At 44.8% G+C, this 12,239-nt stretch overlaps 1 protein-coding gene across 2 annotated transcripts in view; it reads right to left on the bottom strand.

Annotated features, from left to right (window-relative positions):
• Inr-2 (insulin-like receptor-like) overlaps positions 1-12,239 on the bottom strand; it is a 55,171-nt gene that overhangs the window by 35,090 nt on the left and 7,842 nt on the right. The window contains exon 1 of one of the 2 annotated variants that reach the window (XM_077413596.1): positions 10,666-10,999. The exons of the other annotated variant lie outside the window; for it this stretch is intronic. The gene's annotated coding sequence lies outside the window, so the exon portion shown is untranslated. Of the gene's footprint in view, positions 1-10,665; positions 11,000-12,239 lie in introns of those variants that run through there. 2 annotated transcript variants of the gene reach the window in all.

The following is a 12,239-nucleotide window of genomic DNA, read 5'->3' as shown; positions in this document are numbered from 1 at the left end:
ACGATAATACACACGAGAAACTTGAAGAAGGGAAAATATAATGGCGATTGATGCAAGTGAGACTTACGCAGCCATAAATAAATGGCAGTTAGAGTCGTTATTTACAATGCATGGCGATCACCGGCGCGGCGCCAAGCGTATGCCACGCTCATTATGGTCATTATACGTGGAAAAGAATGCTTCGCACGGATAAATTATTGTAATAAATGAATATTGCGCGTGTCCATTCAACGAACAGACCGTGCGCGTAATAACGTGATATAAAAAGATATACCTCGTTATGAGGATTACGGCTAATTATACGACTGGATGACGGTGCGAGTTGCAAACGTACTGGAAAATAACATCGTTGCCACTTTTGAGGGTATTCGGCATGGCCCTGTCTTATCGACTTGAAATTCCGCGCAACATTTTTGCACGATAACGTTTTTGCACGATAACACTTCAACTCACAAATGGTCAAGCAAGGAAATATCGTTTATCAGTCCTGTGTGTGCTAATATTATAATAAATTATAAGACTGCATCGCAAGAGACCCTTCCTTTCTCTTTGTTCTGAGAAATATATGAATTTAACGTACGTTTTGAAATGTGTAAGCAAGAGCTCGTTTTAAATTACATTACTTCGTTTCCTTGTGCAAGATTGTGATAACGATATACGCGAAGGAAAACGACCATCTCTCTCCAACAAAAAATTGAATTTAGCGAGTGAATAAATATATGTTCGATAAGTTGCGCGGCAGTTTCGATCGTCGATAGCAGATTCATCGACAATAATATTTCGCGAAGGAGGTGCTCGTCGAAAACAACGAACGTTTAGCCCGAGGGTTTCGCGGGATTTAATCAAGCTCGCTCACTCGGAATTGGATTCATCCCCCTGCCACGGATATTCCCTTGCCACGTTTCGTTACGATTTTTGACAAAAAATTACACACGCAACAGATTGTTTACGTAACGTCGAGATCAATTGTGCTCAAAGTGGTTTATGTATATGCTAATTTCGGATAGCTGTCGCGAGTATCGTGCACTCATTTTCATGCGCATTTTTACCAACCGCGACACTCTATACATTTTTATAACTCTTATCCATCCGTATGTACCGGGGTCATGACGCTTCGTGACAATATCTTCAGACCATATTTATAGCGCGGTGCTGTAGCGCGTGCGATAAACGTGCGTGTGATTTACAAATTATCGAATACTTAAGCTGCTGGAGTGCTCGAATCGACGATGCAACTCACTCTCGCCACAGCAACACTGTATCGTATAAAACTGTCGGGCACAAAGTAAACTCGGCAGATGTCCGGACCTTGCCTTACATACCTACGGGCGCGCGGTATACTCTTTGTATACTAAAACTCTTCACAGAAAAGTAAACCCTAAGCTCTAAGAGCTGCATGGCCAACCAGTTGTGCGTCTAGATGCAATATTCGCGTTGTTTACGACGCCGACTACGTCTAACGTGCCAAACGCTGCTTTTCATCATACGGAAAGCTGAGTGTACACGCAGCCAGAAGGTACTACGAAGTGGAGAAGAGGGAGAAAGAGCGAGAGAGAGAGAGAAAACAGGAAACGTGCTGTCCTGCTGAATAACAACGCTGCTTCTTCCGACAATAAATTACAATTTCTCATTAAATTATTTTAAAAACATATGAAACGAAATTAATTCAAGATATTTTCGTTTCCAGCTTGCGGGATTCTCTTTGAGTTAAAATTAATCATTCGCGAGTTATCAGCTGTACGCATTTAGCGTTTAGCGTCATAATTGTCTAATCGTATAATACTCCGAACTCATAATCGTACGACGCGTAAACAACAGATTCCTCCTCAGTCTGAAGCGTAATGTTGGAAATGCCCCGAGAATGGTAATTCGCTGTGTCGACGGGAGTGAGAATGGCCGCGCGATCCCACGGGCGCCGGGCGGTTAAGTGGTTGCAAAACAAAAAATTTGAAGCGTCGCGCCGCGTCTGATCGTACGAACATCGTCTTGCTCGCCCGTGACTCGGGTTAAGTAACATGATTTGATTAAGCGTAGATTTCTCTTAATAATAAACGGTAATTGATTTATTGCGTATAAAGAGGGTCACGTTGTCACCCGTAATGAGATGTGTACGCTGTGGCACGCGGGACCGAGAGAGATTCGATCGTACCTTCACGATCGTGAGTATCGTGACCCGCCGATGCGAACACGACACTCGCAAACGTTTTTCGATTCGCGACTCATTGAATTCGCTTTCCCGATCTGGCCGTTTTCTAATATATACCTATACGTCTCGTACTTGGCGCTTAGCCTGCGAAAAGAAATTAGCATCTGCATCAGTGCAGATTTTGCATCTGTATTTTCTATATACAGCACGTAGTTTAAAAGATTAACGGAAACGTCGCGGGAATATTATCCCATGTAAATCAAATCTCGCTTAAACATATTCAGTCATTTTCTTACTTCATGCCAACGGTCAACTTTGTGTGCGCTAACGGATCTTTTATTTACGAGAATTTTAATCGTCTGTATATTATAAGCATCTAACGAACGATTCATGTCACCTTGTGGATCGAACCTTTCAGGAAGGTTACAACATTGCAGCGACGTTGCAATATCGTCAATTTCGGTACAATGTTGCGAGAAAATTGTAGAGATGTGATATTGCCGAATTCCAATCGGATTGCAGCGATACGCGAAAAAACGTCGCGTTACAATATGAAAGATTGTAAATTTTGTCCCAATATCGGAATTCGACACTGTTCTGCGCACGCTATATATTATATAGGTATAGTCATGTGGAAATTACGTCAGTCACGCTATAGTACATGGGTCCACCACCTACGCCGTCTTATTCATAGTTTTATTTGTAGTACGTGAAGGCAGACACGACTCAAGAATGTGCGTTACAGCGCGACACCTTCGTCATTGATAGCAATTTCACGCGTGAGCTTGAAAATGTCAAGTTGTAATTTTAAATACCAGTGAATATGCAAGAAATATCAAGCATCAAGTATTGGCCAGATTATAAGTATACAAGGTGTTTCTTAAGTAAAAAATTGAAGGGAATATTCAGTGCATTGAAATAAATGTTTTTAATAAAAAAAATTACTTATTTAGAGATTGTGGCCAAGAGATTATTTACTTAATATAATACACATATTGATTTAGAATTAGATATTTTTACTTAATTTAAATAAAAATATATAATTTTAAATAAATATGTGTATTAAATAATCTCTTGGCCACAATCTAAATAAATATTTTTTTGGATCTAAATATTTTTTTCTCAGTGTGGCTTATTTTAGGAAGAAAAGGTCCTACATGTCTCAAACTGCTTTATTTTCAAAATACAAGGTGTCAAAGACGCATGACTCTATAGTGGATCTAAAAATGTTTCATCGATACTGGAAAATGGTTCTTAATACCACACGCGCGCATACTAAATTTGAATAAAATATCTTTAAACGTTTACCAGGTTTTCGAAATTTTCATTTCTTTTTTTCACAATTTTGACACCCTATATTTTAAAAACAAAGCAGTTTAGGGCATATTTATCGGACCTTTCGAGGGACCTTTTCTTCCTAAAGTATATAAGTCACGAGTGTCCCCTTCAATTTTTTGTAATTTACTTAGGAAACTGACTATATAATCCTGTATAATCTGACTACAATGCGAGCCTGCGTATTGTAATCGTTCCTTTCATTGTTTATTCGTCCGACAGATCGATATCGGATCAGGCAATAACCTCTCCCCCCGAGAAGTAACTTGCTAAATTGCGAGACGGTAAGCAGGATAATCCGGTCGGAATCGAGCTGATGGAATACGGTCGAAATAATCGAGTTCCGGACAGCGCGAAATCCTTTTGCACGGCGATCGGCCACTGCGTCAAAACACGGGGCGTCGCTCGCCTAAACTGCATCTCGAACGTATATAAGTAACGCATTGTCGACTCGGCACTCGGCACGCGAGTATATAACGCGTGCGTAATGCGTGCGAACGGCAGGGGACCCGGCTGGCGCGGGCTAGGAACAAGGAAGACGGATGCATCGGGAGAACGACGTAGTGGGGAACACCGAGGGCGACGTGAAACTCGAAAGTGATGGGGGGGAGGGGGGGGGGAGAGGAAGCCGGGCTTCATTCACCGCCGCCACTCGCCACTCGCCGCACGTCGGTCCGAGGTCCGAGTCGCCGCCGCCGCGTCCGCGTTCTACCACTACGAGGTATTTGTGCTGTCGTATTTGCAGGTTCGCCGACATCCGCACACTCGCCGTTTGTCCATCGACCGCTCCGAGTCCGTTCTTTGCCAAGCGTCGCACCGTAATCCGTTTAGTTGTCAATTGAACGAGGTGTACCACCGGGTAACACCGGGGGTAACACGCTCGTTGCGATGGTAGAAGTCGCGAATTACTCTATCCAATCGTCGGCAAGCGATTTGTCACGACTGTACGATCTTCGGCAGTTTTTCGCTTTCGCCGATTGTTCGCGATTATACGTAATCCGCTCATGCCCGAAGCATTTTAAAACGCGTAAGTTGTACAGGTCGGTTTTTCGTTGTTTTTCGTGTTGTAACGTACGTGGTGCAACGTTGGTGCAACGGTAGCGGGGCACGATCGATCGATGCACCGAGGAAAAATATATGCAGCCAATTGGATGTAGTTATAATCAAGTACGTTGCGATCGCGCGATTGCAGCAGATACGACCGATACAAATGCCGAGCTAAAGAACGCAGTTGCGATAAGTGATATCCTATCTGAACGATATTCTATCCAGGAAATTGAATCAATTTCGTCTTTGTGCGCGAACTAATAAGAGTAATAAGAGGATAGACTACCAGATAGTACAGTAATCGTTATAAACTCAAAAAGGATCAATCTTTTCAAATTCTTTATGAATTCGCGTAATTTGTTCGAAACGAATTGAAAAAAGACTCCTTTTTGATATTTCAAAAACACTGCGAGCGCTAGTAATAACGCGCGCTGCCGTGACGCGGCTGTACCTTCTCGCCAGTACGTTCTCGTAAGCAAAAATCCTCACGCGCTACAAGATAAAAGACGAACCTGCGAGACACTTGGCTCTAATATTTTTCGCGATACCTCCGATATCATACGGTGCAGAGATGGCAAAATGCACTAGTTACATTTTACATTCTTTCTAATACAGAAACTGGATCAGAAGATAAATCACGAAGGATTCTTTTTCATTTTTCTTCAAATACAAAATGGTGCTCAGATAAAGCTCCATTGGAATAGTATCTAAGCTGCGAATTCTTATGGAACAGAAAAATTATTCTTTTGGTATCTGAAGGATTCAGAATTGGTGACATATATTCCTTTTAAACTCTTAACACTTAAGTCTTTTTAGAGCAGAAATTATACGAAAAAGAATTTATTTCATAATTCGGGAATTCTCTCTCTCTCTCAGAAAGAGTTCTTTTTCAATTCTCCTTGCTATCTGATGGATACGCAGTCAAGGGCGATAGCGCGTCTCTCTCCTCGCGTTCGTTTAAAGGCGCGTTTCATAACGCTTATCTTTCTTCCTCGTTAAGCGGTGTTTTCGTTCTCATCGTCGTCTCTCTCTCTGCCACGCCGAATGCCACGCCGCCGTCGCCGCGCTGGCGTTTTTGCCTCTTCATCGGCACTCTCCGTCCCTTCCACGAGGACAAACTGAATGGAAGGAGATGCTCGATCGACCCCGTTCCCCGCTACGCGACACGATTCGCAGACTCGTTCGCATTCGTCGTGCTATCTCCGGCCAATCCGAGGACGCGAACGGCGTACGCTCGCGCCGACTTACGTTGTAGTACGACCGCGACACTCGCGTTTGCGGTTTCATCCTTGCTGTTTATTCGCAGCATTGCTGCTCGATGTCGGCCCCGTCAGCTTTGATACAGCCCATATAATTGCCGCTGAAATCATTGCGCTCCAGATATCGCTCACAGCCAAAGTCACTTCTAATTCCCCCCCCGTGATCCCGCCGATTTTAAATCGTTTAGACACATGCGACGATATTGCGTCTCCTGCTGATGTAAGCTCGGCTGATAAGAGGATCGACTCGCTTGCCATTTTTTCGCATCGACTTCTTTCCAGCTGATTCTTTTATCGCACGCGTTCGCGTTCTTATTCATTATGCGGGAGATATCGTCATCTATATAATATGACCAAAGAATGTGTTTGTCCCTGCTGCTTGTTGTATCGCGACGCTGTGTCATCAAATGACGATCGAGCAGCATAGCTTTCTAAACGATGAATCAAACGTATCGAGATAAGGAATTAATATCGTCTATATTAATTATCATACTCACTTATTTTCGTCTCATGTCGAGATTATTTTCGTTATTTTCGAACTCAGCAATTTTCTAAAAGTAACAAAATAAGCGAGTTTATCAACGTCAATTAGCTGTAGCAAATTAAATCCAAGCAAATTAATTTCTTTTTTTTTCTTTTTTTTTTCAGTGACATAACTGTACGAGAACTTGTTTCTAAGCAAGATTACATCAAGCGGAACAACTGTATGCAGAATATCTTCGTATACCAAACGTTATCGCGCGATGTTCGAAACGTGACGCTTCCTTCGCGCGCGGCGCGGCGCGACAGTCCGAAGGTCGCGCGACGCTATTGCTGTCATCGTGCTATCAATATGGCATCAGAGATATTTTTTTTTTAAGGATTGATTATGATTACACACGTCGCGATGTTTCTCAAAACACCATTCTCAAATAAAAATACGTTTTAGCAAACATCTCGGAGGCAGTAACGAATCCTAATCTGTAGTGCCGCAGCCGATAAAACCATGCGCAACGAGATATAAACATCATTCTCGAGAAGCGACACAAACACGGCTACCTTTATCACTGTCCAAACAAAATTACGCACTTCACGTATATACGTCAAAAGAGAGTGTAACGATTTTCTACTAAATTTCCATGATTTTTGCATTTTCGAAAAAATCCCCCCAAAAAACTGATATTTTTTTCACGATTCCACTTTAATGACTATCGATCAAGAGTTTCTCGAGTTATATATATAAATAGTTTTTTTTTTATCTTTGAAAGTGTAACGACATCGATTCATTCAGTCGCATTCATAAGTATTCGTAACGAGAATCATAAAACTGGCACATATAATTATTAGATTACGATGCGATAAACATGACACGCAATCGACGTAACATATCCACTTTTTTTTAGTGTCTGCAGCGCTGCAAGTTATATTTAAATGTGGTAATTAGCACAATAATGTAACATGTATTTTTTGCGTTTGTAGGAATGACAATTGACTCGCTAATGATTATACCGTAACCAATCCATGAATTTTACAAGCAATTTTCTCGCAATTTTCCACGAAATTACGTGGTCGCGAAAGTACCAAGATATACATGTAACATTATATACAATAACTATTGTCGTAGTTCTCTTCATTCCGCGCTGTATCGTAATTAAACGTTTTATGCATTTATTTGTTATTTATGTACATGTCGTAAAACAAACACCGCGCACAGCATTCCGAATGTTATACCTCCAGAGCAGTGCCATGAAATTAATGCGTTCCAGAGCCCGCCGGAACGATACGGCGTCAGCGGCTAATTTTGACTTGTTCTTGTATAGCAGCGACACGATTATACGAAGTAAAATCGGAATTACGTCGGTCGAGCATCGAGTACGTCTACGCGATAAGACGTCGACCTTCTTCGGCGGGACGCGAACAATTTCGCACCTGACGATTGAGAATCGCTGCTAGCCGAGGGTAGTTGACTGAACCAGGGCGTGGGTGGATTGGGCGAGGGAGGGCAAGTAGCGGGAAGGCAAGGAAGCTATACTACGCCGCAGTATAAGGGGTGGACGATCGATGCGAGCCAAAACATTGCCACATGCCTAGCCGCGCGAAAACCCCGCTCTATAAAACTCCCGCCACTCGCCGTGGCCTAATAATACGATTCGCGCGCTCAATAAGATGATTTTCACACGCGTTCCACGATAGGGCTATGGGCGGACGACGGAGCAACCACGTCGAATCATACGTTACAAACGCGATCGATCGATCCCTCCGATCTTCCGCGCGTTTTACACGCCGACCTTCGGCGGCGACGCAGCGTGCCATTTTGACGCGCATAAAAGCAGAGAGCGAAGAGCGAAACAATGCCAAAATTCTCGCGAGTTCGAGGCTTACGCGCCCGAGAGTCACGACACGTTACGTTATACGACATTCGCGTGGGCGTGCCGAGTAATTTTACGTCAGGTCGGATAACTTTTTGGCTGCCAGATCGCGTCACGTTTATATTAGATAATAGCGGACAGCCAGGAAAGATAAAGATCGAACGAGAAAAGGTTTATCGAGCTCTTCTCCGAATAATGGTTCTCAAGACGCGTTGGTCTTAGGTGATACACGGCCGTCTGCAGATTATAGGCTCTTCGTAAAGCGCGACACGAAACGAATTGAAACGAGACAATTCGGATGCCGATCTGGTCGAATGAAGGAAATCGCATATTATTCCGCGTAACACCGCGATATTGCGCCGCGAGTTTACTCGCCGACACGCGGAAAGCCGTTAGAAAGCAGATATCTAACGTGGATCGGAATGCGCGAGGTAATGCTTAAGGTAGGCGTCTCGCTACGTGCTAGTCATGCGACTGTTTGTAGGTTTTTACGTTCAGAAATATATTTCAGGCAATTTTTGCTAAGGAAAAAATAATTTTATGACGTATGGTGTATAAAATTTCATACGTGACGAAGTACGTTACTTTTTCCAAATTATGTGATTTTTTTCATTCGACTCCGTTTCGATCGACCGATCGTGCGAGTCGTCGAGAAAGGTTACAAGTGATAAAAATACTTTTCGATTGAATTTTGACACGTACCGAGAAAGGGTTTCAAAACGCACGAAGGGGTGTCAATCGCTATCCACGTCGGCTAAGAAAGACGAGCCCCATAACCCGCAACTACAGTGATTAGCCAGCGGCGTTGCCAAGTCTTCCCAACCTCACCTCGACCAAAAAATGTCCGCTCGATTACCGCATTTTCACTAAAATAAACTAAAAAATTAGCAGCGAAATCTCCGGTAAACTATATATTTTATGGTCGCGTCGGATTCTTCGAAATCTAATGTACAAAAAGCAATGTTTTTTTTCTCACTTCATCTAATCGAAAAATGCGAAAATATGTGATCAAAACCGTGATAGAGCCTTTTTTTTCTGGCCGTTTGTACGAAGTAATGCAAACGTTGTGATTTTCGAGATCGATTTTCTAGAGTAAATAGTCGGTAAGGAGCCACGGAAAAAATCGACTGCAAAGCTGATCATATAATTTGATATAAAATCCGAAATCGAAAACTTTATCTAATACATGCCCTGACGAGACGCGACTACCTTAACGAGCGCACGCTGATGGGACTGCCCGACTGGCTATAAGGCGGCTAGCGGCTACTACCGGTCATACCGCGCGTACACCGTACAACGTGTGTAAAAACGAAAAGTCACTCTCGGACGAAAACATACGCGGCTGTTGGAACCCGCTCGATAAATATCGACGAGCGAAATTGAGATAAGCGGAAGATATTTTTACAGTTGCATCCAGAGCTCGGGGGAAGGGGGCGGAGGGGTGAATAGAATTTTAAGCGCGAATGGAAAATACGCGCGGACGAGAGAAGCGCGAAAGAAGCGATATTTCCCCCGGGGTATCGACAGAGATGAGCGGCTCTCGCGCGTCTATCTACACCTCCTCATCCTCGAGGTAAAATTTATTATCGCCGGGGAAACTCGGACGATGCAATGGTTTTCCGAGTTTCCGTCGCAATGCCGCGCGCGTCTTCTATTCCAACCACGGCTGCTTCAAGGCTCCGATCGTCTATTCCGACGCACGGAGAGTTCCAGGGAAAACCTATTACGATATCGACTAATACGGCCGAGGATATACGTGGTGAACGTGAAGCGCGCGTAGGACGGGTCGGCTCGGCTGTACCACGATAACTGGGAATCTCATCCGCTCGATGAATAAGACAGGGTCCGCGGAAGCGTTTTTCGTTACTCCGAGAGTTACCCTACGGTCAAGAGTCACAATGACCAATTCCGACGCGCAGCCGCGATACCCTCGACGCAATCCCGCGGTGTGTATCAGTGTGAAAACAATATTTTTCGTGAGATAACTGGAATCAATCGCGAGCTTTACGATTCGATAACTTGCCGCCACGCACGAACGAGCGCGCGATAACGCTTATTGACGTCAATAAAGCCGTTTTAATTATTGCTAATTCGATATCAAGGTACGATTGTTCGTTCGTTCGTTCGTACACGTTTGTTCGAGAGATACGCTCCATTTCAGATTAAATCTCGTGGAATTTAAGTCAATGTCCAGACGCGCGCGTTAAGGGCCGGTTCTACGATCAGTCGTACGTCGGAACGCAGCCGACGATCCGATGAAAGAATTTCTTTTTGAAAGACGAATTTTCCTTATTGGACCATCGGCTTCGTTCCGACATACGAGTACGACTGATCGTAGAACCGGCCTAAGAGGGCGAAGCGTGGCGCGAACTTCATCCTTACGCGCCCGCGCGTTATCGCGACGCGATATAAAAACGTCGGTCACCGCAGGATTCACTATACGCATCGAGCGGCCGCATATCGCGAGGCGTAGAAGGGGAAAAGCGCGCGTCCGCCCGCGAGTCGTCATCTTATTATATCCAATACCTACATCGAGCGACGTGCTATCGGATGTCGCGCTTGAGGTACGCGGCGAAGGGTCGCTGTCCCCGTCGTCGCTGTCCAAGTGGCCGCGGGCACGGCAGCCTCGCGTCCGCGTCGGCTGGACGTTAACCGTGCGTCGTTGCGACGCGTGGTACATTATGTACGCCGGTGCGTGATACGTCGTCGTCCACGCACGCCGTGCCCCGTGCACGTACACACGCGCACACATATGCGGATGACGTTGGCCGCTAATAGGTGCTTGATCGAGCGAACGCGAGGTGGTCGCGTTACGATAACGAGGACAGCATGCGCCGCCACCTTTTTCGCGATGCGAACTAACCCACCGCGCCGCGACGCGGGCCGTCGCGGCGTCGTCGGTCGGGGGTCGAACGCGGAGGGGTAAGAAAATGTGCGCAGTAAGGAAAAGACGGACCCCGCCCGCCGCCGCCGGCCACCGGCGCTGCCGCCACTCGTCGTCGCTTCTAGACAACCCTACGCGATTAGGTCGGTCGAATCTCTTTCCGCGTAATCGATTTCTTTTTTCGTGAACGGTAGATGGAAATCGGGAAAAGGTAATGAAAACTAAATATTTTATGATAATAAACGCACGCGAAATACGAAGTATCGCAACGATGCTTTTTTGAGGAAAATGATATACGACATCGCGAACGATTAAGTAAAAAGAATTCGTCTTCGCTGACAAATTTCAGCAACGGTCTTAGGAGAATGACGCAATCTCGACGGAGAGCAGCATAGGGATCATGGAGCCGCCATCCAACGGTGAGGCCGGAAGGCCGATCGAGCCTTCTCTATTGTGCGCGTGATGATCAATGGAAGAATTTCGTATAGCTAACATCCCCTCGCTTATCAAAATCACTATACGCCGTCGTATAAGACTGTAACGTCGTACAAAAGCTACATTTCATGTTTATGCTTATTTTCTATAGATATGCACGACGCGCGCGCTCGCCAAGTGCGTATTTATTCGATAACGCACTTCTGTGTGTGAAAACCTATTCGGCGAAGCTCTCTGAGACTTCTATCCAACGGCCGAATGCCTGAGCGTGACTCGAAGCGAAGCATGACTCAACGATAATGCAAGAATGTCGACTGAGATACCTGGCAAATTCGACCGTTCGGCATATCGCGCACGATCGTTGAACGGGAAGGCAATGTGCGGAAGGTACATCGCGGAGAATGGAGGGGGGGGGAAAGAATAGCGAGAAACGAACGGCAAACGTTCGCGATAATCCGCTTGTTTATTAGCGAGGAAGATGCAGGCACTTTTTGTAGCGTATCTTCTTGTCTAAGTACAGTAGAGTATCTACGTTCGAAGGATATTGGAAGATAGCGCACAACCGCATCGTTTAGAACCTGGGGCAATGGAAAAAAAAAAAGAAAAACAAGCAAGAAGGAAATATACAGGAGAGAGAGATAGACGAGAGAAAAGACAATCACTTTAAAAGGCCCCGGCACGATGAAAAATATAAGGAACAAGGAACGGATGTTAGCGATTAGGACTAAACAATCAGGAATAAAGCTGGGACGCACGATGAAAAACACAGGCAACAGAAACAGGGA

The sequence above is a fragment of the Temnothorax americanus genome, unplaced genomic scaffold (assembly GCF_048541705.1).
Source record: "Temnothorax americanus isolate GAGA-0224 unplaced genomic scaffold, ASM4854170v1 Scaffold33, whole genome shotgun sequence".
NCBI classification, from domain to species: Eukaryota; Metazoa; Arthropoda; class Insecta; order Hymenoptera; family Formicidae; genus Temnothorax; species Temnothorax americanus.
The sequence above is the reverse complement of the archived record's forward strand: the minus strand, read 5'-3'. Positions and strand labels throughout refer to the sequence as shown.